Source organism: Lepus europaeus, chromosome 12 (assembly GCF_033115175.1).
Source record: "Lepus europaeus isolate LE1 chromosome 12, mLepTim1.pri, whole genome shotgun sequence".
NCBI lineage: Eukaryota > Metazoa > Chordata > Mammalia > Lagomorpha > Leporidae > Lepus > Lepus europaeus.
In genome coordinates this window covers 92381368-92404946 of record NC_084838.1, presented here as the reverse complement: position 1 = coordinate 92404946, position 23579 = coordinate 92381368, and the positions used below count along the sequence as shown (strand labels likewise).

Sequence of the window (23579 nt, the reverse complement as noted above, 5' to 3'; positions counted from 1 at the left end):
CTTGAACCCTCAACCCTCAGTTGCCTCTCAGCAGCATTGCGATTCAGATAATGGAGTACGTCCTCGCATTTCCGAAGAGCCATTTTGAGCTGTGCCTGAACTTCAGCTCGATTTTTATTGATAGCAACCTCAACTACACTCTTATTAGTGGGTTGGGGTTGATCTTTTTGTACCTGAGCTACCTGGTATTAAAGCTTTTTTCCACAACCATCTGAAAAAATAAGACCACCGAAAAGGTAAGGAACTATGGGTGAACTCCAAGAGAGATGCTGATGTTGCTGTTGTTTCCCATTTCTGTTCTCTCATATCTGACTCAGAGAAGCCAGAGATGGGAAGTCTGAGGAAGGACAGAGCACCACTTTCCTAGGGGCAGAGGCTAGGCAGGGGTGGGTTCAAGTAGAACAAAGGCTTACAAGTGAAGCTCACAGACCACCTATCTGGTATGGTAGAGGTTTCCAGGACAAAATCCCACCTGCAAACATTAGTAATGTAAGGAATACATATCTATAATTTGAAATGAAGAGATATTTGGGGTGGTAAAAGGAGTAACAGAAGTGAAACTTAGTCCCTTGTTCTTTACTTTTTGTTCTCAGTGTCGGGGTAGAGCCAAGAGGCGGCGGAAAGGTGGAACATTTAGAGGTAAGGTTCTCTGTGTTCACACTGAGCTTTGCAAGGGTGGTCCTTCTGTCTCAGATCCAGGGCCTCTGAAAATGTCAGTTGCTATATACAGTCTCTCTGTGAAAACAGAAACTCAGAGGAGAAACTCCTGGGAAAGACAGTCATACCTCAGAGTTCTTCCTTAGCCCATCTGTGGGCAGGAATCAGATGCATGGACAACAGGAGCTGCCCAAAAGGTGATGAGGTGAGAAATAAGTATGGACTACTAGTTGCCTTGTAGTCAGAACTTCAGTCTCCCGCCTTTATAGATGTCCTCTGACTTCTCGGGTACTCATATTCTTCACTGAGCACTCCGCTGATATCTGTGCTTCATGTGGTGAGTTTTAGCATCACACTGTATAACATATGTGAAAGTACTTTATAAATATTGCCACATACACATGCGAGTCTTATTAATATTATTATTGACAATATTTCCATAACTACTGATTCTTGGAACATTCAGAATTTAATATCCCCAGGGGCTCCCATAGGGGGATTCCTGCATGATTCTTACGCTTCTACTTTCATTACATATGTTCTACTCTCTGATTTCCCAGGTTCAAGGATTAACCAGAGGAGGGATGGAAGCTTCTGTTTTGAAAAGGTGATTAATCTTTCCTCTTTGTCCTGGTCCTTTTAAAAAAAAAAAAAAAAAAAAAAAAAACATGTTTCATATATTCCAGGGAATCAGTGAAGCCTGCCATTATGTGAAGCAGGTAGCCATAGGAACAGAATGTGATGAAAACCTCAGGGAGGGGCTACAGAGTATAGTGTGACATCACAAATGTGAGGTGATGGGAACAGTAGGCTTGGGCTATCCCTACCCCACTAGGCCAGCAGACACTCCTTTCCATGTTCTGGTCTTGACTGCAGCTTATTCTTCCTGTTTCCTGTAGATCCCAGAGCCAACATCAAGATATCACCAGTTTACATCACCTGCTGTGACCAGACCCTCATTGTATGGTGTGTAACAGAGTGGCTACAAAAGAGACCTCATTCACTGTGACATCTGGCCACTCAAAAACTCATCCTAGAGGCCAAAATTCAGCCTCTCTGCACATGCCATCTCCACCACCCCCTTCTACTGTCTCACTTAACCATGTTGCTTCTTTACCTGATTTACTGTCCCCTGAATGACCAGCTGACTCAGGACCATCAGAGCCCTTGGCTTCAAAACTCCCAGTGGACCCTTTCCCACCCCAACCTGTTGCTATTTGCCCTCCCACACCACATCATATTTAGAGATCAGGTCAGGATCTCCATCCAGAGATTGCTCTGTCTGTAATGAATAGCCCTGATGGGTTCTCAACAGATATTCCAACAGTCAGTGAAATTGACCATTCAATGCCAGAATCATCCTGGCAGCAGGCCCAGGTGAAGGATGCCAAAGACTTGTCCTCTTCCAACTTAGAACAAGATAGCATCAAGCATGAGCTTCTTGATGGCCAATCTTCTGAGACCTCTTGTACAGAATGTGCATCCAACCTTGTAGAACCCACTAACTTCTTGTTACTCAGCCATGATGATCTGGCACTCTTGGACAAACAAATAAGAAAGAGGGGTGATTTCCTGATCTGGACAGAAAGGGAAAGTAAAATGGAACCATTTCTAAAACAACTTAGTTCAGACCACCAGCTGAGTACTTCAGAGAAAATGGTAGAGTCAAGTGCCGACTGACAGACATGAGTCAGCAGTCAGTGCAGACCACCAACTGTATATATCAGAGCCAAAGTTAGAGTCAGATGCTGATAAGCATGACTCTGCAATCATGGCAGAACAGCCACTAGATACTTCAGAGAACATCTAGAGTCAAATGCTGATAAGCCTGACACAGAAGTCAGGTCAGACCTCCAACTATATACTTCAGAGAAAATGTTAGGGCCAGATGCTGATAACCATGACTCAGCAGACAGGCCAGTATACCAGTTAAATGCTTCAGAGAAAATGTTGGGGCCAGACGCTGATAAGCATGAGTCAGCAGTCAGTCTGGACCACCGACCCTATACTTCGGAGCCAATGCTAGAATCAGATGCTGATAAGCATGACTCAGCAGTCTTCCTTTATTTTGGAAACAGCAAAGGCAAATCAGAGGAGCTGCAAATGAACCAGCAGCCTCCATCTCCTAAACCTCTGAGAATCAATTAGCAGAAAAATGCATCAAATACTTTTGGGGTCTTCCATCTCTGCACAGTGAGTCCTTGTGCTCAATTATCCATCATCCAGATGACTGTCCCTCAACTTGGGTCATTTTTAATGGCATCTCCAAAGCTTCCACATCTCAAGGACCTTTAGGACTTTCCAATTTCCAGCCTCTGATCTTGCCCGAGATCCAATCCCACTCCTCAACTAAAACTGTCTCCCAATCGCAGTCACAACATGCTACTCAGGCCCAGTCTCAGTCCAACCTTCCATCTCCAATCCCAATGCTACCAACATCTCCTGATTTCCAGCTTAGGATCTGTGGAGTGTTCTTCCATAGACCCCATATTGAGGCACAGTGTCTCATGCAATCTGAACTTCATCAGCTAGAATACAATGTGCTACAGAAAGAACAGGAACGTTTGTGGGGTTTACCCTCTATGGTCCAAACATGCCAGGAATACCTTTGTCCTCCCCCTCCCAATGTTTCATTGGTGAGCCAGTCCTCCAAAATCCATGTTCCAATCTCCATCATTCCTGGAGATTACCCTCTGAGCAGCGAGCTTCATAAGAAATTTGAATACCACCTTAGAAAGAGACTCATTCAACACCGATGGGGCCTACCCCGCAGGGTCCATGAGTCTGACACTGATTAATCCTGAGAGGGATGTTCCTGAAATATATGCATCAAAGAGTTTTCACAGACTCAAATGGATATCTTTGTTGAAGGAACAGAGTAGCAACAATTTAAGGAATTCTGAATCGAGCCAACTTCCAATCTCCCAAAAGCTCAGAAGAGTTTCAGTCAGATAACGATGAGAAGGACCGTCAGAGATAGCCCAAAGAATGGCCCAAGTGGTCATCTATTGAGTGACCCAGAAGGATACTCAGATAACAGTTTAGGGTCTGACTCTGATAAAGATCAAGGAAGTCATACAGTGAGTCTGTATGGAAATGATTCAAGGGCCTCAGGGATAAGTATAAATCAGAAACAACTAGAAAATGCACTCAAAGAACATTTGAATAGGAAAATTGAGGAAATAAATGAGGGTAGACTTCCTGAGACTGTTCATAGTTCATGGCATGCCCTCAAGCAGACAGTATCTTTCGCTGAGAAATCTGATGGTCAAAAACAGATGGGGCATCATCTGTGAGAAACATTAGCTTGAACACTTCCCAGGAGATTTATTTCTTGGGTCCCAGCAAACAGAAGATGCTGGAAGACCATATAAGCAGTTTTTGCATGAGGATGAAATGTGGCCTTCCCACCAGGGTCCTTGAATCCATACAGATCTTCAGCAAGAGAGAGGACTCATCTTCTTCCTTAGGCCATTCCTATCGTTCCTCCCAAGATAGCCTTAGTTCTGGGATGCATTCCAAAGTTATGGTATCCAGGTAACTTGGTAGGAGCTCTACAGCTTTGTGTAGAGACAAATTGAAGATGATAAAGTCAGTACCCAATCTGGATCATCTCCTTCCTGCTGCATCACTTGTAGGGAAGGGAGGACAGGGGGACCTGAGACCACTGTCCCCAGAGGAAAAACAGGAGCATGCAAGTGTTCAGATTAAGGATGGCAGACAGACTTGTCCGTGCATCGCAGACAAAGAAATTAGGAAACAGACTGGACCAGACAATAGGCACAGCCCAGTGCTAGTGTCCACAAGTCATGATGGGACTGGACCTGAGCCAAAGGATAAGAGAGTGAGTTCCAGCAACAAAAAAGAAAGGCTTCAGGCTCCCAAAGAAAAGACTTCAGAATACTTCCCAAGGTTTAACAAGTCTAGAGAGAGATTTAAGGCAAAGGAGCTCTTTGCTCTTCAATCAAAATCTGCCAACACATTGACAACCAGCAAGTCAGGGGACTTTGCACCGGTAGATGTGAAAACAAAGAAAGAAAAAACTACCCTGGCGACTGAAATTCCCTCACCAACATCAGTTTCCCAGGATCCTAAACTTTAAAAACTTTAAAAACAACTTGATTAAAGAATTAAAGTTGAAATTGGAGAATAGGGATCATAACCCTGTTCAAGGCCAGTCTATTGATATGGCTGTTGCCTCACATGATTTCTAAAACCTTGACTTGTGCCCAGCGTGTCACCAATGGAAGCTTCTCAGGTTATGCATGTACATTTTGACAACACACCAGTCGGCATGGAACAGCATCAGGAGCCCTGGGTCCCTAAGCATATCTTGCAAAAATGCTGGGATATGAATGCCCCACAAATTCAAAGAGACTGAGTCATTTGCAACCAAAACCAGGAGACCTTGGTGAAGGGGATGCAGGGTTGGGGACACCACAACCCAGTAGGAAGAGCTCCCCTGGTCAAGACAGGGCATTAAAGAAGATGCTTGGAAGCAGATCTTCCCCAACCTCATCACTGAAGGATCAGCCTCCTCCTGAAAATCTGTTCCGAAAACAGATATAGAAATTTTTGCAATGGATTTGTCCTAGCAGCAAAAAACAAAGCACAAGAAAGTTTCCTTGGAAAGGGGACCTCCCCACCATCATCTGTGCAGAGCCAAAGCAAAGTAGAGCTGCCTCTACTGGCAACACCAAAACTCTACAAGTGAAGACACACATTGGCAAGGTGTTAGATGTGAAAACAGGGCGTAGCCATGGTGTCAGAATCCCCTGCCCCCAAGAATCACGTTCCTCTCTGACAAAGCCTGTGAAAACTCTTAAGGCACAATTGCAGGCTCAGGCAGATACTGTCCAGGGACATCCTTTTAACTACAAAGCTTCCTCCTGTAAAGTGAAAAGTATCAAGTCATGTAGCCAAGAAGTGCCCTTGGCTGACCAAAATTACCCATCGAAGAATGCACTGACCAAAGACAGGGTGAGACAGCCCCAGAAAGTTGTGGCATTCAAGGATCAGCCACTATTGCAGAGGCATCCGGCATCCATGCCCAATAAAGACTTCCTGCCCCATCCAAACCATACCTGTAGGCGTCAAGCCAGCCAGGTGTCTCCAACCACACCTACATTTTCTGAAGGCACTGTATTGGGAGATCTGTCTCTACTCTTCAAACATAAAATGCTCCTTCAGCATTTCCAGGGAGGAAGATTTCCTCCTCCCAAATAGTTTATCCCTTCTTGAACACACTGATGTTCCCCAATAAATATTCTAATAATTGTTATCTTTTATATGTACTATTTTGGAGACATGGGATTTGAGTAACATAAGGTTTATACTTAGGAAAAAGAAGGAATTAGTTCAGCACTTACTCATCATCTCTTTTGGCTTCTAAATGATGACAGTGCACTGGAGCTCTAGGGGGATAGTTATCAAGTGCCCCTTAAGGCCCTTCTGTCCCCAGAGAAGTCTGAGGACATGTGCTGTTTCCTAGTCCGTAGGATATTTGTGGCAGCCCATATACCCTCCCCATCACTGTCTATTTCTTGGCCTCTGGAAAAATAAGGGAGGTAAGTCATCATATCTGAAGAGGGTCAAAGTCACATATCTTTTTCAGAAAATTGTGCTTAATCTTATTTTTTTTAAAAAAATTGTAATGACTAGAGCATGACACAGGAGGGTGAACCTCGCTTCATGGGACTGATTGGGTTAAGGTCTAGGAACATTATTATTGTTGGTTGAGAATCTGTCATGAGAGGCATAGTAATGCATTGGGAAACCATACTTTGGGGCGTTGATGTTTTCCTACTGGAAAATAAGCTTATGAAGGTAGCTTCCTGCCCTGGGTAATTCTTCAGGCTGGCTGAATTGATTACATTTTTGCAGGGCAAAATAATCCCCTAGATCGAAGTTGGCGAACCCTAAAGGCTTCCATAGCCTTGGCAACTCATGACTAGAGCCTAGGGAGATTACTGACGCCATAAACAAGAGTGTCAAATTGTTAAGTCAACAACAGGAGTAACTGTATACTTACGTCTCATGTGGGATCTGTCCTTAATGTGTTGTCCAATGTGAAGTAATGCTGTAACTAGTACTGAAACAGTATTTTTACACTTTGTGTTTCTATGTGGGTGCAAACTGATGAAATCTTTACTTAGTATATACTGAATCAATCTTCTGTATATAATAATTGAAAATGAAAAAAAACTTGGTTTTAAATTGGACATTGCATAAAAAATTATTTAAAAAATATCATGTAGGATCTCTGTCCTTAATGTGCTGTACATTGTGATTTAATGCTATAACTAGTACTCCAACAGTATTTTTCACTTTGTGTTGCTATGTGGGGGCAAACTGTTGAAATATTTACTTTATATACAGAAGATCAGTTTAGTATAAAGAGAATTGAAAATGAATCTTGATGTGAATGGAAGGGGAGAGGGAGTGGGAAAGGGGAGGGTTGCGGGTGGGAAGGAAGTTATGGGGGGGGGGAGCCTTTGTAATCCATAAGCTGTACTTTGGAAATTTATATTCATTAAATAAAAGTTTAAAAAACATGTTCACTGCAGCCCCCTCACTCTACCATACTTCTATCTTCTTATCCGGAAGTTATACCATTCAACCTGCATTGTCTGAAGCTTAACACTGCAGAATGAATGCTGATTCTGTGGAGGTCCTGGGATGGTAAAAATGTGGGGTGTAGCCCAGGGCAAGCAACTGGAAGCCATGGAGATCAGTGGAGGAACTAATATCCATGTGGATTGACAAAGCAATAACTTGGAGGCCTCTACTCTCCTACCTAGAGTCTTAATCCAGTTAAGTTACTGCCATACCTCAGAGTTTACCACTGGGAATATCTCTGCCTTCTGAAGTAATATAGTCTGAACCAAATTCAGTGCACAATATTACAGTTCCTTAACCACATAGACAACATAACATTAAAAGGAACTGAAGTAGGAAACAGTGCAGGTGGACAAAACCCTGAGATTGCTATGCAAATGTTTTCAAATAACTTAGAAGAAATTTTTCCTTTTACATATTTAAAATAAGTTATTTTTTATCCAGTTAGACTTAGATCAACTATACTAATAGTTCATGTCCTTCCTAAAATGCCACTAAAATAAAGATAACAGAAGTTCCTTGATTTCATTACTCATAAAGGAAGTAGAAAACCACTATGAAATGCCACTTCACACCTACTAGAATGATCACAATCAAAAAACCAGATAACAGGAGTAGGCATTTGGCACAATGAGTTGCACTTCTTGGGATGCTACCATCCCACAACCAAGTGTTATGTTTCAATCTGGCTCTCCCACCTTTTTTTTTTTTTTAACAAATATGTGTTTCTTATGGCTTCTTAAAGATTAATTTATTTGAAAGAGAGTCACAGAAGTGTAGAGAGAGAGAGAGGTCCTCCATCTGCTGATTCACTCCTCAGATGGCCGCAGTGGCTGGAGCTGTGCCAATCTAAAGCCAGGAGCCAGGAGCCTCTTCCAGGTCTTCCACGTGGGTGCAGGAGCCCAAGGACTCAGGCATCTACTGCCTTCCAGACCACAGCAGAGAGCTGGATAGGAAGAGGAGCAGTAGGGACAAGAACCAGTTAAAGCCCAGGCCAGGGCTTTAACCCGCTGCGCCACAGCGCCAGCCCCTCTTCCTCTTCTTATCTAACTTCCTGCTAATGTGAACTCTGGGAGGCAGCAGGCAATGACTCAAGTACTTGGGTCCCTACCACTCACTTCAGAGATCTGGATGGAATTCCAGTCTCTTGGCTTTGGCTTGGCCCATTGTTATGGGCATTTGGGCAGTGAACCTGCAGATGAAAGATCTCTCCCCATCTGTTTCTCTGTTTCTGTTTGTCTGTCTCCCTGTCTTTCAAATAAAATGAAAACAAATAATAACTGGAAAAAACAGGTAATAAGGTTTGAGAAAATGTAGAGAGATACAAAGTCTTACATACTGCTAAAGAGAATGAAAATGGCGTGTTTTGGAAAACAGTTGGACAGTTCCTTAAAATATTAAACACAGAGTTGCAATAAACATGGAGGTGCAGGTATCTTTATGAGGTGCTTAATTCATTCCTTTGTTAAAGTCTATTTTGTCTGAGATAACTACATCTGTTCTCCTTTGGTTACTGGTTGCATGGAATTTTTTTTTTACAACTTTTCACTTTCAAGCCTATGTGTGCCCTTAAAGCTAAAGTGAGCCTCTTATATGCATAAAGTTGGATACTGCTAGTTTATTCATTCAGCTACTCTATTCTAATGGAAAAACTTAATCCACTTACATTTAAAATAATTATCGATATATAAGAATTTACTATTGCCATCTGTTCATTGTTTTCTGTTTTTTTTTTTTTGTTATGCTGTTCCTCTTATTATTTCATAATATTTTAAATAAAAATTTCATTCAATCTTTTCTCCTTTCCCAGCTTACCAATAACATTTCTTCCAAAATAATTCAGTGGCTGCATTAGAGACTGTAATATACACTCAGAAGTCATCTAAGTCCATTTTCAAATAACTAAACTTTTACAGGTAGTTTAGATATCTTATGATACAGTCTTCCCAATTCCTCCTTCCTATCTTTATCACATTCATTTCACTTGTGCATATAATGTAATTACCCAATCAGCCGCCATTTTGTTATTCCTAATTCAATTAAGAATTAAAAAGTAAAATTTTATTTTCATTTATTCCTTTAATTTCTAATCTTTACATTTGATTTCTAATTAATTAAATTCCTGATCTTACAAATATATGTGATATAGCATATATATCTCATGCTTCCACATTAGCGAATGAGTCACCCAATTAGTAGAAAAGCCAATAGAAGGGAACTCAGAGCATGTAACTTCCATTCTGGGGTGTTTTCTGTGTACCCATGACCTTATTGAGGACTTCCATCAAAGGGAGATACGGTGGCTTAAAGAGGTTGAGTTACTGAATGGGGTCTACACAACAAGTCATCTTACCTTAATCTCATATTGTCCATTCAAAGAAATACCAGATGAGGCAGTAAGAAAGTTGGTCACTCGTGGGCCATCTATTAAGTGTAATGTCCAAAAGGAGGTGGCAGCAAGTAACCCCTCTTGATCACGATGGAAGCTTCATAGTGGGTGGGAGGTTTGCTGACAACAATGAGAGGGAAATTAATCTTGCTCATCCTACTTTCTCAGCTTTAGGTACTCTTCAATTGTCACAGGATAATTTACTGAGCTATTGATTACACTTTCCTGCCTGAAGGAACTCCAAAAGGAAAGAATGTAACTTTTCACTCTTGTCTTCTGAGGAGTTCTGGGTTCTTGGTCTCAGGAGCTATTAACAGTTTCCACGTTTCCTTTCCAAAACCAGCTTTGACACATCTTTTGTACAGTGCTATCCCAATTCTCATGTAGGAGTGGCATTCATCTAGGTGTTCCTAGGAAGAGAAGATGAGGTTGAAGCAGGTAAGAGATTGAAAGTTGGAGAGCTGCCTAACAGTAGCATTGTAAAGACAGGTTCTAAGTGGATGAGTCCTGTGTGGAAGTCATCTAGGAAGCAGTAGCGGTTCCTAAGGAATGAAATGATATTGGCTGAGATGACTAATGTTCAAGCTCCACTGTCTCGGGAGCTACAGCAAAACACTGCATTGGCCAACCTTAGCATCTCTGTTTGACCTTGGATACTAAGCTAAGTATACACAAGGTCCCAACAGTTAATCATATTGGATATTTCACACCTGTTAAAACTGAGGCTTTGAGCCAGATTTCATATAGAGAAATTAAGTACTGTGTGCCATAGTTTAGTGTTGTGGAACAAATTTGTCATTTCTGCATTTTATTCCATTTAATACTTAGAACAGTATGAAAGGAGGAGGAGGAGGGAGAACAGTATGAAATCATTAACTTTATTCCCCTTTATAGAAAGATAATTTGAGTGAGAAGGTAATATTTATGAATATCTAGAGGGCAAACATGGAAGAGGGAGCCAGGAATAGAGAGATTCCTCATGTTGTGAGAAAGAATTTGGATGTAAGTGACAGCAAATATAACTCAACAAAAAAGAGAAGCTGTTGACTTGGGTACCTGAAAAAGTCTGGAAATGAGAATGGCCTTGGGCAGCAGGGTTCATGCTGGCCTAATGATGCCATAAGGATTCATTTGCTAGCATTTCTTGGCTATATGTAGGCTGGCTTCACTATGTCTTTGTGTCTGGCAGTTTCACAGTTATATCCTTCAACATAATTAAAAATGGGTTGTTGCTTATATTAGTCCCTTCCAATGTGCTAACATGCACACATCTAACCAGTCACTGTGGCCCAAAACAGGGGATGAACTTTTTGTCCAAATTTATCCTTAAAATAAGAGTATCGGGAAAAGACAATTCTACTTGCACATGATCTGAAACTAAGAATGAGATAGTTCCCCAAAGGGCCATAGACAGAATATTTACCAAAGGTAAGTGAATGCTGGGTAACAAAATGACAACAAAGCAGATTTTTACTACAGCATTCTCTCTCCTGCATTTCTGTTTTTGTTAGAGTGAGGACATTGACTGAAGCTTAGAGATGCAGGAAAAATGCTGATTCTGTTCAGGTTCTGAGAGGGAAAAGAGTTGGGATGGGCCTTGGTCACAGTGCTTAAAGAGGGCAGAATCAGTTGGGGGCCCTCTTATCCAGATGGACAAAACATCTAATAACCTGGTCTCTCTGTCTAATCCTTCTCTCATGCTTTTAGCCTCCATTCCAGGTAGTTACTCCAACTCTCTGGAATCAACAGTACCTTTGCCTTCTGAAAAAATACAGTTTGACATTCTGCCCTTTACCTTTCTAGTCTGTACCCTCATGTACCAATGCTTAACCTATTCAAGAACTACAAACCACTTTAAATTTTCTCCCTATCCCTGCAACAACCTTGTAATTTCCTCCCCTTCAAGGATAATTTTATGATCTACTGTGAACCACAAACCTGTAGAGATCACTCCAAACAGCTTGTATTAATATATTTTCATCTTTCTTGCCTGGCAAACTCCAATTCTCTGCCTTTTCTACACTTCTAAAAGGAGGTGATTCCTCTTTTATGAAATCACACAATTAAGTATGTCAGTGGCAACATTAATTCACTATCTATAGGGGCCGGAGCTGTGGCGCAGCGCATTAACACTGTACTGAAGCACTGGCATCCCACATAGTCACTGGTTCTAGTCCCGGCTGCTCCTCTTCCAATTTAGCTCTCTGCTATGGCCTGGGAAAGCAGTAGACAATGGCCAAAGTCCTTGCTTATAACCTTATCCCATTCCAGACAGGATAAAGGTTTCCTAAATGTTTGATTATTTCCTAACCTAAGGTTCTGCCTGTTGCCTACTACTTTTTCTCCAGCTTTCTTAGATAAGCTGTAGACACATGTGGTTAGCTATTTTGGTAGTGAATTCTCTGAATTTTAAGCCACTGAAACTAATGGCTTGTTCATCCTCATTGTAAACTCTTCCAATTTTAAGCAGTTCCTCCTTCTCCTATCTACTCTTCCTTTTATATTCCCATAACCAAGTAATAACACTGGGGCATACAAGCAACTAATGAAAGTTTCATTGTACACCACTTCTATTTTCCCCAAAGCTAGTCAGCTACTATATAGATAAGAGAGAAAAAAACGCTGGGCAGAGAAATCTAGAATGCTCCCAGTGCACCACACAACCCCCACAGGGACTTTAAGATCTTTCAGGTCAAGGACTTAATTTCGGACAGTGCCACGGCTCAATAGGCTAATCCTCTGCCTTGCGGCGCCGGCACACTGGGTTCTAGTCCTGGTTGCCCCTCTTCCAGGCCAGCTCTCTGCTGTGGCCTGGGAGTGCAGTGGAGGATGGCCCAAGTGCTTGGGCCCTACACCCCATGGGAGACCAGGAGAAGCACCTGGCTGCTGCCTTCAGATCAGCACAGTGCGCCGGCCGCGGTGGCCATTGGAGGGTGAACCAATGGTAAAAGGAAGACCTTTCTCTCTGTCTCTCTCTCTCACTGTCTAACTCTGCCAGTCAAAAAAAAAAAAACTTAATTTCGGGGGGCGGGGGGGCGGGGCAGTGCCGTGTCATTAACAGGTAAAGCTGCCGCCTGCAGTGCCGGCATCCCATGTGGCGCTGGTTCAAGTCCTGGCTGCTTTACTTCCAACCTAGCTCTTCGTTCTGGCCTGGGAAAGCAATAGAAGATGGTCCAAGTCTGGGCCCTGTGCCCATGTGGGAGACCCAGAAGAAGCTCCAGGCTCCTGGCTTCGGATGGGCCCAGCTCTAGCTGGTGTGGCTGTTTGGGGAGTGAACCAGCAGATGGATGACTGTTCTCCCTCTCTCTGCCTCTGCCTCTCTGTAACTCTGCCTTTCAAATAAATAAAAGCTTTAAAAAAAAACCTTAATTTTGAAATGAATGTTTTATTATGTTAGTTGTGTGTGTTCACATTCTGAGTCAAAATTTAAACATTCCCAATAAAGTTAAATGCCTCATTTTAAAACCAAAATATCCTAGTCCACATCAGATTTTATATTACTTATTTGCTATTTTTATCTACATAGACTCTTGGTTTCCTTTTGATTCAATATAACCTATTGTTGTCAATATTTATTTTGATGTCACAGATTTAGCTACTTACTTCCATCTGACTTCTATATTTGATATATTGCTATCATGTGTCATTATGTGACCAAAAAAAGATGTTTCACTGATTTTTTTAAGTGATTTCTTTCATTTTTACTTATTTACTTCCTTTTTCTTTTATACTCTTTTTAAAAATGGCTTAAGGTAGAATAAGTTCCTGGTTTGAGAACTTTGTATTCTAATATAGACACCTAGAGCTAGAAATTTATCTCCACTGCTGTAACTGTATCTCATAAATTTCACTGTTTTGTGTTTGCTTTTCATTCCACTCAAAATACCTCCCAATTTTCCTTTTGAGTTACTCATTAATTCTAATATTACATTTAATTTCTAAATATCTATGTATTTTCATACTTTTTGGCATTGATTATACTTCTTTTAGTATAGGAGGATATACTTCATCTAATTCGAAGTTTTAACTTTTTTGTGATTTTTTTTCTTAATTTTGGCCATGCAGTTGTACCTTCTATTGATTTGGGATATATGCTACAGATGTTAATTATGCCAAATAGTTTGCTACTATGTTCAAGCCTTCTGTGTCCTTACTGCCCCTTCTTGAAATAAACTATGAAATGATTCTCATTTTTGTATGTAACATTTTTTTCTAAAGTTTACTTTCTGTATAATATAGATGGTTAACAGAGATAGTCTAGCTTTTTTATTTTTGCTCCTAAGACTGGATAATTTTAATTAGCAGTCCTTCAAGTTCACTAATGTTCTTTTACTTGCATAAATGTGCAATTAAACCTCTCTAGTGAGTTTTGATTTCAGTTGTTCATTCCAGCTTTAAAATTTCAATGTGGTTCCTTTTCATAACTTCTTTTTATTGACATTTCTTATTTGTTGATATCAGTTTCCTGATTTCCATTATCCTTTGTTTTTTTCATCTGTTTGAACATATTTCTAACAATTGACTTATTGTCTTATAGTAATTCCAGTATCTGAACCTCCTAGGGAGAATCTGTTAATTTCTTATTTGTTATGAATTAATCATACTGTCTTGTCTCTCGGCATATCTTGTATTTCTTTCATTTGAATAGTGGATATTTTGAGGTAACTTTGGAAATCAGATTCCTCAAGTTTCTCTAGGATTAGTTGTTATCACTATGAGTTGTAGGTGTGGTTTCTTCAGTGAATTTTTCAAACTATTTTAAAATAGCCATTCTGAGACCTTCAAAACTAGCATTGTACTGGGGTGTGGAACAGGGCAAGGGTAAGCTAGAAGGTTCTAATGCTCTGAGCAGTGCTTCAGTGCTTTTGCTCCTGGTTATGTGTTTGCTTGGTGGCTGTGTATCTTTGCTAGCTTCCAGAGGGCCAATATGTTTTAATCTGATGGACTTTCCATATTTCTGGGGAGGGATAGTCCCCAGAATTCTCGTCGGCCATTTTTCTGCCATCTCTTCCCTGTGCCCAGATTTTTTTGATTACAGTGATCTTATTTTTAATGTGTTGCCTTATATATTTTCTAAAGATTTTATCTATTTATTTGAGGAATTACAGACAGTGAGAGGGAGACAGAGAGAAAGGTCTTCCCTCCATTGGTTCATCCCCAAATGGCCGCAATGGCCAGAGCTGTGCCAATATGAAACTAGAAGCCAGGTGCTTCCTCCTGGTCTCCACGTGAGTGCAGGGCCCAAGCACTTGGGCCATCCTCCACTGCCTTCCCAGGCCACAGCAGAGAGCTGGACTGGAAGAAGAACAGCTGGGACTAGAACTGGTGCCCATATGGGTTGCCAGTGCTGCAGGCGGAGGATTAACTTGCTGCACCATGGCCCTGCCTTATATTTAAAATAGGTTTTTAGGAGCCAGAATTGTGGCACAGTGGACTGGCTGCCAAATGCCGTCTGGCATCCTATACTGGAGCAATGATTTGAGACCCAGTGGCTTCTCTTTTTACGCAGCTCCCTGTGAATGTGCCTGGGATGGCAGGAGAGTATGGCCCAAGTGCTTTTCCTCCTGCTACCCAAGTGGGAAACTGTATGGAGTTTTGAGCGCCTGGCTTTGGCCAGGACTAGCCATTGGGGCTATTTGAGGAGTGAACCAGTGGATTGAAGATTGCTCCCTGTCATTTGATCTTTCAAATAAATAAATAAATCTTAAAAAAAAAAAAGTTGTGTTTCTTGTAGGCAGCATATAATTGCTTTTTAACTGAATCTGACAGTTTCAAGGTGTTCAGACCATGCGATAGGCACATTAAGGGCTTCCCAAAGATGTCCAAGCCTAATTTCTGGAACCTGTGATTATGTTGCTTTACACTGCTTAAGAAAATTAAATTTCCAGGTGGGATTCAGGTGGTTTATCAGGTAACCTTAAAATATGGGAGATTTTATGCCATTGTGGTGTAGCCCGTAAAGCTGTAGCAGCTTGCAATGCTGACGTTCCATATGGGCGTTCATGCAAGTCTCTGATGCAGCTCCCTGCTAGTAGCCTGGGAAAATCAGTATAAGATGGTCCAAGTGTTTGGGCCCTTGCCACCCCCTTCGGAGACCAGAAAGAAGCTCCTGGCTCCTGGCTTGGGCCTGATGCCGCACTGACTGTTGCAGCCATCTGGAGAGTGAACCTGCTAGTTGAAGCTCTCTCTCTCTCTCTACCTCTTAATAAAAACAATGCAATGATTGGCCTTGTATTAAATAGTTGCTAATTCCTGAAACAAAAAACAAATGTTGACATGGGGATAGAGATGTTTGATTTTTCCAGATTAGGTTATAACTTGTTTCTGTGATAAGAAGGGCACTGGATTGAGTGCTCCTCAAGAAAACATGAAGTGGGGGTTCAAAGTTCAGATTACTTGCATGGAAAAGTATGCTTTACAGATAAATACTAGAGTTCTGTTTGTCTAACATTCTCCTGAGATGAAATATCAGTTTCTTCTATCCCTCTTTGCAGATGATATGATTCTTTATTTAGGGGACCCAAAGAACTCTACTAAGAGACTGCTGGAACTCATCGAAGAGTTTGGCAAAGTAGCAGGATATAAAATCAATGCACAAAAATCAACAGCCTTTGTATACACAGGCAATGCCACGGCTGAGGAAGAACTTCTAAAATCAATCCCATTCACAATAGCTACAAAAACAATCAAATACCTTGGAATAAACTTAACCAAAGACGTTAAAGATCTCTACGATGAAAACTACAAAACCTTACAGAAAGAAATAGAAGAGGATACCAAAAAATGGAGAAATCTTCCATGCTCATGGATTGGAAGAATCAATATCATCAAAATGTCTATCCTCCCAAAAGCAATTTATACATTCAATGCAATACCCATCAAGATCCCGAAGACCTTCTTCTCAGATCTAGAAAAAATGATGCTGAAATTCATATGGAGACACAGAAGACCTCGAATAGCCAAAGCAATCCTGTACAACAAAAACAAAGCCGGAGGAATCACAATACCTGATTTTAGGACATACTACAGGGCAGTTGTTATCAAAACAGCATGGTACTGGTACAGAAACAGATGGATAGACCAATGGAACAGAATAGAAACACCAGAAATCAATCCAAACACCTACAGCCAACTTATATTTGACCAAAGATCCAAATCTAATCCCTGGAATAAGGACAGTCTATTCAATAAATGGTGCTGGGAAAATTGGATTTCCACATGCAGAAGCTTGAAGCAAGACCCATACCTATCACCTTACACAAAAATTCACTCAACATGGATTAAAGACTTAAATCTACGACCCGAAACCATCAAATTATTAGAGAGCATTGGAGAAACCCTGCAAGATATAGGCACAGGCAAAGACTTCCTGGAAAATACTCCAACAGCACAGGCAGTCAAAACCAAAATTAACATTTGGGATTGCATCAAATTGAGAAGTTTCTGTACTTCAAAAGAAACAGTCAGGAAAGTGAAGAGGCAACCAACAGAATGGGAAAAAATATTCGCAAACTATACTACAGATAAAGGATTGATAACCAGAATCTACAAAGAAATCAAGAAAATCCACAACAACAAAACAAACAACCCACTTAAGAAATGGGCCAAGGACCTCAATAGACATTTTTCGAAAGAGGAAACCCAAATGGCCAACAGACACATGAAAAAATGTTCAAGATCACTAGCAATCAGAGAAATGCAAATCAAAACCACAATGAGGTTCCATCTCACCCCGGTGAGAATAGCTCACATTCAGAAATCTACCAACAACAGATGCTGGCGAGGATGTGGGGAAAAAGGGACACTAACCCACTGTTGGTGGGAATGCAAACTGGTTAAGCCACTATGGAAGTCTGTCTGGAGATTCCTCAGAAACCTGAACATAACCCTACCATACAACCCAGCCATCCCACTCCTTGGGATTTACCCAAAGGAATTTAATTTGACAAATAAAAAAGCCATCTGCACATTAATGTTTATTGCAGCTCAATTCACAATAGCTAAGACCTGGAACCAACCCAAATGCCCATCAACAGTAGACTGGATAAAGAAATTATGGGACATGTACTCCATAGAATACTATACAGCAGTAAGAAACAATGAAACCCAGTCATTTGCAACAAGATGGAGCAATCTGGAAAACATCATGCTGAGTGAATTAAGCCAGTCCCAAAGAGACAAATATCATTTGTTTTCCCTGATCGATGACAACTGAGCGCCAAAGAGGAAACCTGTTAAGTGAAATGGACACTATAAGCAACAATGAACTGATCAGCTCCTGTCCTGACTTTAGATGTACAATGTAATACTTTATCCTTTTTAGTATTTGTTGTTGTTGTTGTTGTTCTAGTACTATTGGTTGAACTCAGTAATTAACACACAATTATTCTCAGGTGTTTAAATTTTAACTGAAAAGTGATCCCTGTTAAATCTAAGAGTGGAAAAAGAGAGGGAGGAGATGAACAATTTGGAACATGCTCAATCGGACTGGCCGCAAATGGTGGAGTTAGAAATGTGCAGGGGATTCCAACACAATTCCATCAAGATGGCATGTACCAATGCCATCGCACTAGTCCAAGTGATCAATTTCAGCTCACAATTGATAGCTCTGATAGGTCTAAGAGTCAAAGAGATCACACAAACAAGACAAGTATCTGCTAATACTAACTGATAGAATCAAAAAGGGAGAGAAAGATCCAACATGGGAAGTGGGATACACAGCAGACTCATAGGATGGCAGATGTCCTAAACAACACTCCGGCCTCAGAATCAGCCCTCAAGGCATTCAGATCTGGCTGAAGAGCCCATGAGAGTATAGCAGGCATGGAAAGCCAAGATATCATGGGGAAAAAAAAAAAGACCTAAATGAAAGATCTCTGTGAGTGAGATCCCAGTGGAAAGAACGGGGCCATCAAAGAAGGAGATACCCTTCTCCGAAGGGAGGAGAGAACCTCCACTTTGACTATGACCCTATCGGAATAAGACCAAAGTCAGCGAACTCTAAAGGCTTCCATAGCCCTGGCAACTCATGACTAGAGCCTAGGGAGATTACTGACGCCATGAACAGGAGTGTCAAATTGTTAAGTCAGCAACAGGAGTCACTGTGTACTTACACCCCATGCGGGATCTGTCCCTAATGTGTCGTCTAAAGCCAAGTGATGCTATGACTGGTACTGAAACAGTAGTTTTATACTTTGCGTTTCTGTGTGGGCGCAGACTGATGAGGTCTTTGCTAATTATATACTGAAGTGATCTTCTGTATATAAAGAGAATTGGAAATGAAAAAAAAAAAACAAACAAAAAACAACCTGGTGTTAAAATGGAAATGGCATAGAAAATTAATTATTTTGAAAAAAAAAATTATGTGGGATCTCTGTCTTTAATGTGCTGTACATTGCTATTTAATGTTATAATTAGTAATCCAATGGTAGTTTTTTCACTCGATGTTGCTATGGGGGCAAAATGTTGAAACCTTTACCTAATATATACTAAATTGATCTTCTGTATACAAAGAGAATTGAAAATGAATCTTTACATGAATGGAAGGGGAGGGGAAGCGGGAGGGGGGAGGGTTGCGGGCGGGAGGGAAGTTGTGGGAGGGGGGAAGCCATTGTAACCCACAAGCTATACTTTGGAAATTTATATTCATTAAATAAAAGTTTAATAAAAAAAAAAGAAATATCAGTTTCTTTAGGACAGTTTTTTTTTAAGATTTATTTATTTGAAAGTTGAAGTTACACAGAGAGAGGAGAGGCAGAGGCGGGTAGGAGGGGTCTTCCATCCGCTGGTTCAATCTCCACTTGGCTGCAATGGCCAGAACTACGCAAAGCCAGGAGCTTCCTCAGGGTTCCCATGAGGGTGCAGGGGCCCAAGGACATGGGCCATTTTCCGCTGCTCTCCCAGGCCAGAGCAGAGAGTCGGGTTGGAAGTGGAGCAGCTGGGACTTGAACCAGCACCCATATAGGATGTCGGCACTGCAGGCAGCAGCTTTACCCACTACACTTCAGCACTGGCCCCTATGAGTTTTTTCAAATTAGTTTTCCTCATATAAGTAATACATGTAAGTAGACATTAAGTAAAACACTTAAAAATAAGTAAAAGATAAAATCAGTAAAATAATTAAAAATAAGGAAAAAAGTAAAAAGTATAAAAAGATTAAACTACCCGAGTTAAAAAATTAAAAAGTTTCCAGAAGTCTAAAAGACCCTTACTGGTCATTCATTCCCAGGACATAAACACTATTATAGTTTGGTGTATATTCTGCGATATGCCTTGATGTATAATAAGTAATTATTTTACATAAAAGGGTATCATATTATGCATGTTACTCTCTAGCATGATTTTTTTAAAAGATTTTTGACAGAGTTATGGACAGTAAGAGAGAGAGACAGAGAGAAAGGTCTTCCTTCTGTTGGTTCACTCCCCAGCTGGCCACAACAGCTGGAGCTGCACCAATCCAAAGCCAGGAGCGAGGTGCCTCCCTCTGGTCTCCCATGTGGGTGCAGGGGCTCAAGCACTTAGACCACCCTCCACTGCCCTCCAGGGCCCCAGCAAAGAGCTGAACCGGAAGAGGAGCAACCGAGACTAGAACCCAAAACCCATATGGGATGCCATCGCCGCAGGTGGAGGATTGACCTAGGGCACCACTGTGCTGGCCTTTTAGCATGATTTTTTTTAAGAATTATTTTATTTATTTGAAATACAGAGTTACAGAGAGAGGTGGAGAGAGAGGGAGAGAGAGGGAGAGAGAGGGGGAGGGAGGGAGGGAGGGAGGGAGGGAGGGAGGGAGGGAGGGAGGGAGGGAGAGAGAGAGAGAGAGAGAGAGAGAGATCTTTCATTCTGCTGGCTCACTCCCTAAATTACAACAGCCAGAGCTGAGCTGATCCAAAGCCAGGAGCCAGGAGCTTCCTCTGGGTCTCCCAAGCGGATGCAGGGGCGCGAGGAGTCGGGCCATCTTCTACTGCTTTCCCAGGCCACAGCAGAGAGCTGGATTGGAAGAGGAGCAGCCAGGACTAGAACTGGTGCCCATATGAGATGCCAGCGCTACAGGTGGAGGATTAACCTACTGTGCCACAGTGCCAGCCCCTGGATCATTTTTTTCAATTTAGGTATTTTCCACAAACATTTTGAAGGAACTGCCTGTTGCTCTTTATCTAATTAAACATTTTATGTATACATTTTTTGAAAAGGAAATAAATGCACATAAGATAATTGATCAGTTGTGTAATGAAAAGTCATCTTTAGATTGTAGTAGACTTGACTGATGCTTGACTTTCATTAAGTGTTTAATTTTATAAGCCTGTTATTTTATGTATGAGTATGTGAGTAGATATATCTTTCCATGTGGGTTTATCCTATATTGTTTTTTTATTTAATTAAGGGTTATATGTCTTAGGTAGGAATGACACCAAATTGAGGCTGACTTCTCATTTCATCTCATCAGGTTTTGCATGATTTATATGAATGCTATTTTTGATTTTGTTCAACCTAATCACTTGATTAAGATGTTGTTTTGGGGCTGACTCTGTGGCACAATGGGTTAAAGCCCTGGCTTGCAATGCTGGCATCCCGTATGGGCACTGGTTCCAGTCCCAGCTGCTCCACTTCTGATTCAGCTCCCTGCTATGGACTGGGAAAGCCGTGGAAGATGGCCCAAGTCCTTGGGCCCCTGCACTCACGTGGGAGACCTGGAAGAAGCTCCTGGCTCATGGCTGCAGATCAGCCCAGCTCTGGCCATTTGGGGAGTGAACCAACGGATGGAAGACCTCTCTCTGTCTCTACCTCGCTCTGTAACTATGTCTTTCAAATAAGTAGAATAAATCTTTAAAAAAAAAAAGATGTTTTGTCAGACTTGCACAAGTTTTCTTTTTCTTTGAATTTTTTTTGAAATTACTATTTTATATACATTGAGGCTTTGTAAATATCTTCTTATTCATCAAACTTTATTCTTTTATTTATATTCATATGGACTCATGTTTTCTATTTTACATAGTTAAGGAAAACCTATGATCAGTATTTATTTTGATGAAGCAGGCAGGACATGAACCAGTGCCCTATGGGATGCTGGCAGCAACTTTCCCTGCTATGTCACATGCCAGCCCTGTTTGTACATTTTCTTACTTTCTCATCCAACAGTATGTATCAGGGCCATCTTGTGTTTTCCTACTCCAGTCCTAGAATTAGCTTTTTCTTCAGGATTCACTGGTTCCATTTGCTGGAGAATGGTAAATAGAGACCAATAGATGGATGGTAAATATGTTCCCTGATATTGAGGTCTCTAGAAAGTAACTGGTGTTCCACTAATTATAATACATTAAAAGCCCTTCCAATTATACCAGTTGACTTATGACATTTCCTGAGGCTTCCTTCTGCTTTATTTGCCTATCTCCTTCCCTGAACAAAACAGAGGAAACTTTACTTGTGGAGTTAGGAGTTGAGTGGGTAAGAAAGTACAAGGTGAGCAAATAATGAAAAAGAAAATATCCTTCTCCATTCTAGATCTCTCAGCCTCGAAGCACTAGTAATTTGACAAAAATATATTTTTTTAAAGATTTATTATTTGGAAGTCAAGAGTTACACAGAGAGAGAAGGAGAGGCAGAGATAGAGAAAGAGGTCTTCCATCTGCTGGTTCACTCCCCAATTAGTCGCAATGGCTGGAGCTGGGAGCCAGGAGCTTGTTCCAGGTTTCCCATGTGGGTGCAGGGGCCCAAGCACTTGGGCCATTTTCTACTGCTTTCCCAGGCCATAGCAGAGAGTTGGATCAGAAGTGGAGCAACTAGGACCCAAACTGGTGCCCATATGGGATGCAGGCACTGCAGGCGGCAACTTTACCCACTACACCAAAGTGCTGGCCCCCGAAGTTTTAACTTTAAAGGAAGTTACTCTTTGATAAGTGAGACTAGACATTTTAATTACTTAACTAGATTATCCTTGGCACTAAGTGACATAAAAGATACAAGTGTTTGAGAAAATCATGGGTCTTTTCATTTCCCACTATTTTCTTCAAGAGCAGGAGACAATTAAATTTGAAGATCGATGAAAGATTGTATAGGAAGTTCGTTGTTGGTTTTTCTCTACATCCCATTCAGTTCTACTTATTCAGCACTTGATTACCCTTCCACTGTGCTCTTTATCACCAAGCTTAATAGTCTATTGTTTGGGCCCCGAAGTTGTGGCCTGAAGTGCAGGCATCCCATGTGGGTGCTGGTTCAAGATCCAGCTGCTCCACTTCCCATCCAGCTCTCTGCTATGGCCTGGGAAAGCAAAAGATAGCCCAAGTCCTTGGGCTCCTGCACCCTCACAGGAGACGTGGAAGAAACTCTGACTTAGTCTTTAAAATAAAATAGTCTAGTTTCTACTTTTTGTGTTCCTTACTTAACTGTAAGCTCAAGAAGACAGGAACAGCATTTTATCAATCCTGTTTATCTAACACCCTCCATGGTACCTGACATGTGACAACCCTGTAGTGTTTGTTGAATAATTTTTCTCCCTTCATATTAATTCAAGGGTTACTTGAGTATCAAAAGTACCTTGAGTATCAGAAATTGCAATACTTGGTGACACAAAGGATGAATTGCTTATATATTTAAAGAGATATTGTATTCCAAGATTTAGATCTATTTACCACAATGAAAATTGAGCATGTTCCACTCTATGGGAAAACATTTTATCCTGAAATGTATCTCATAGGTAGCTTTACTCTTCCCTTCTTGCTTAAGCTCTCAGACTCCTGATCTGTCTCGCCTGTTGCAGCAGGGCATGAAAGTGGCTTTTATGGAACCCAGTGTTTGAAATTGATGTTAAGAATAATCCTTTTTTGGCCGGCGCCGTGGCTTAACAGGCTAATCCTCCAGCTTGCGGCACCTGCACACCGGGTTCTAGTCCCGGTTGGGACGCCGGATTCTATCCCGGTTG

At 41.3% G+C, this 23579-nt stretch overlaps 2 long non-coding RNA genes across 16 annotated transcripts in view; one reads left to right on the top strand and one right to left on the bottom strand.

Moving 5' to 3' along the window:
• The window catches only part of LOC133772010 (uncharacterized), a 216357-nt gene extending 209270 nt beyond the window's left edge, over positions 1 to 7087 (top strand). For 14 of the 15 annotated variants that reach the window (XR_009867665.1, XR_009867661.1, XR_009867659.1 and 11 more), the window contains 4 exons: positions 594 to 639; positions 748 to 862; positions 1218 to 1264; positions 1557 to 7087. This is a non-coding gene — a long non-coding RNA (uncharacterized LOC133772010). The remainder of the gene's footprint in view (positions 1 to 593; positions 640 to 747; positions 863 to 1217; positions 1265 to 1556) is intronic. The other variant, XR_009867663.1, reaches the window with a different exon arrangement.
• Positions 1 to 23579, bottom strand: part of LOC133772011 (uncharacterized) — a 75604-nt gene that overhangs the window by 37495 nt on the left and 14530 nt on the right. Inside the window, exon 2 of the long non-coding RNA XR_009867669.1 lies at positions 9629 to 10074. This is a non-coding gene — a long non-coding RNA (uncharacterized LOC133772011). The remainder of the gene's footprint in view (positions 1 to 9628; positions 10075 to 23579) is intronic.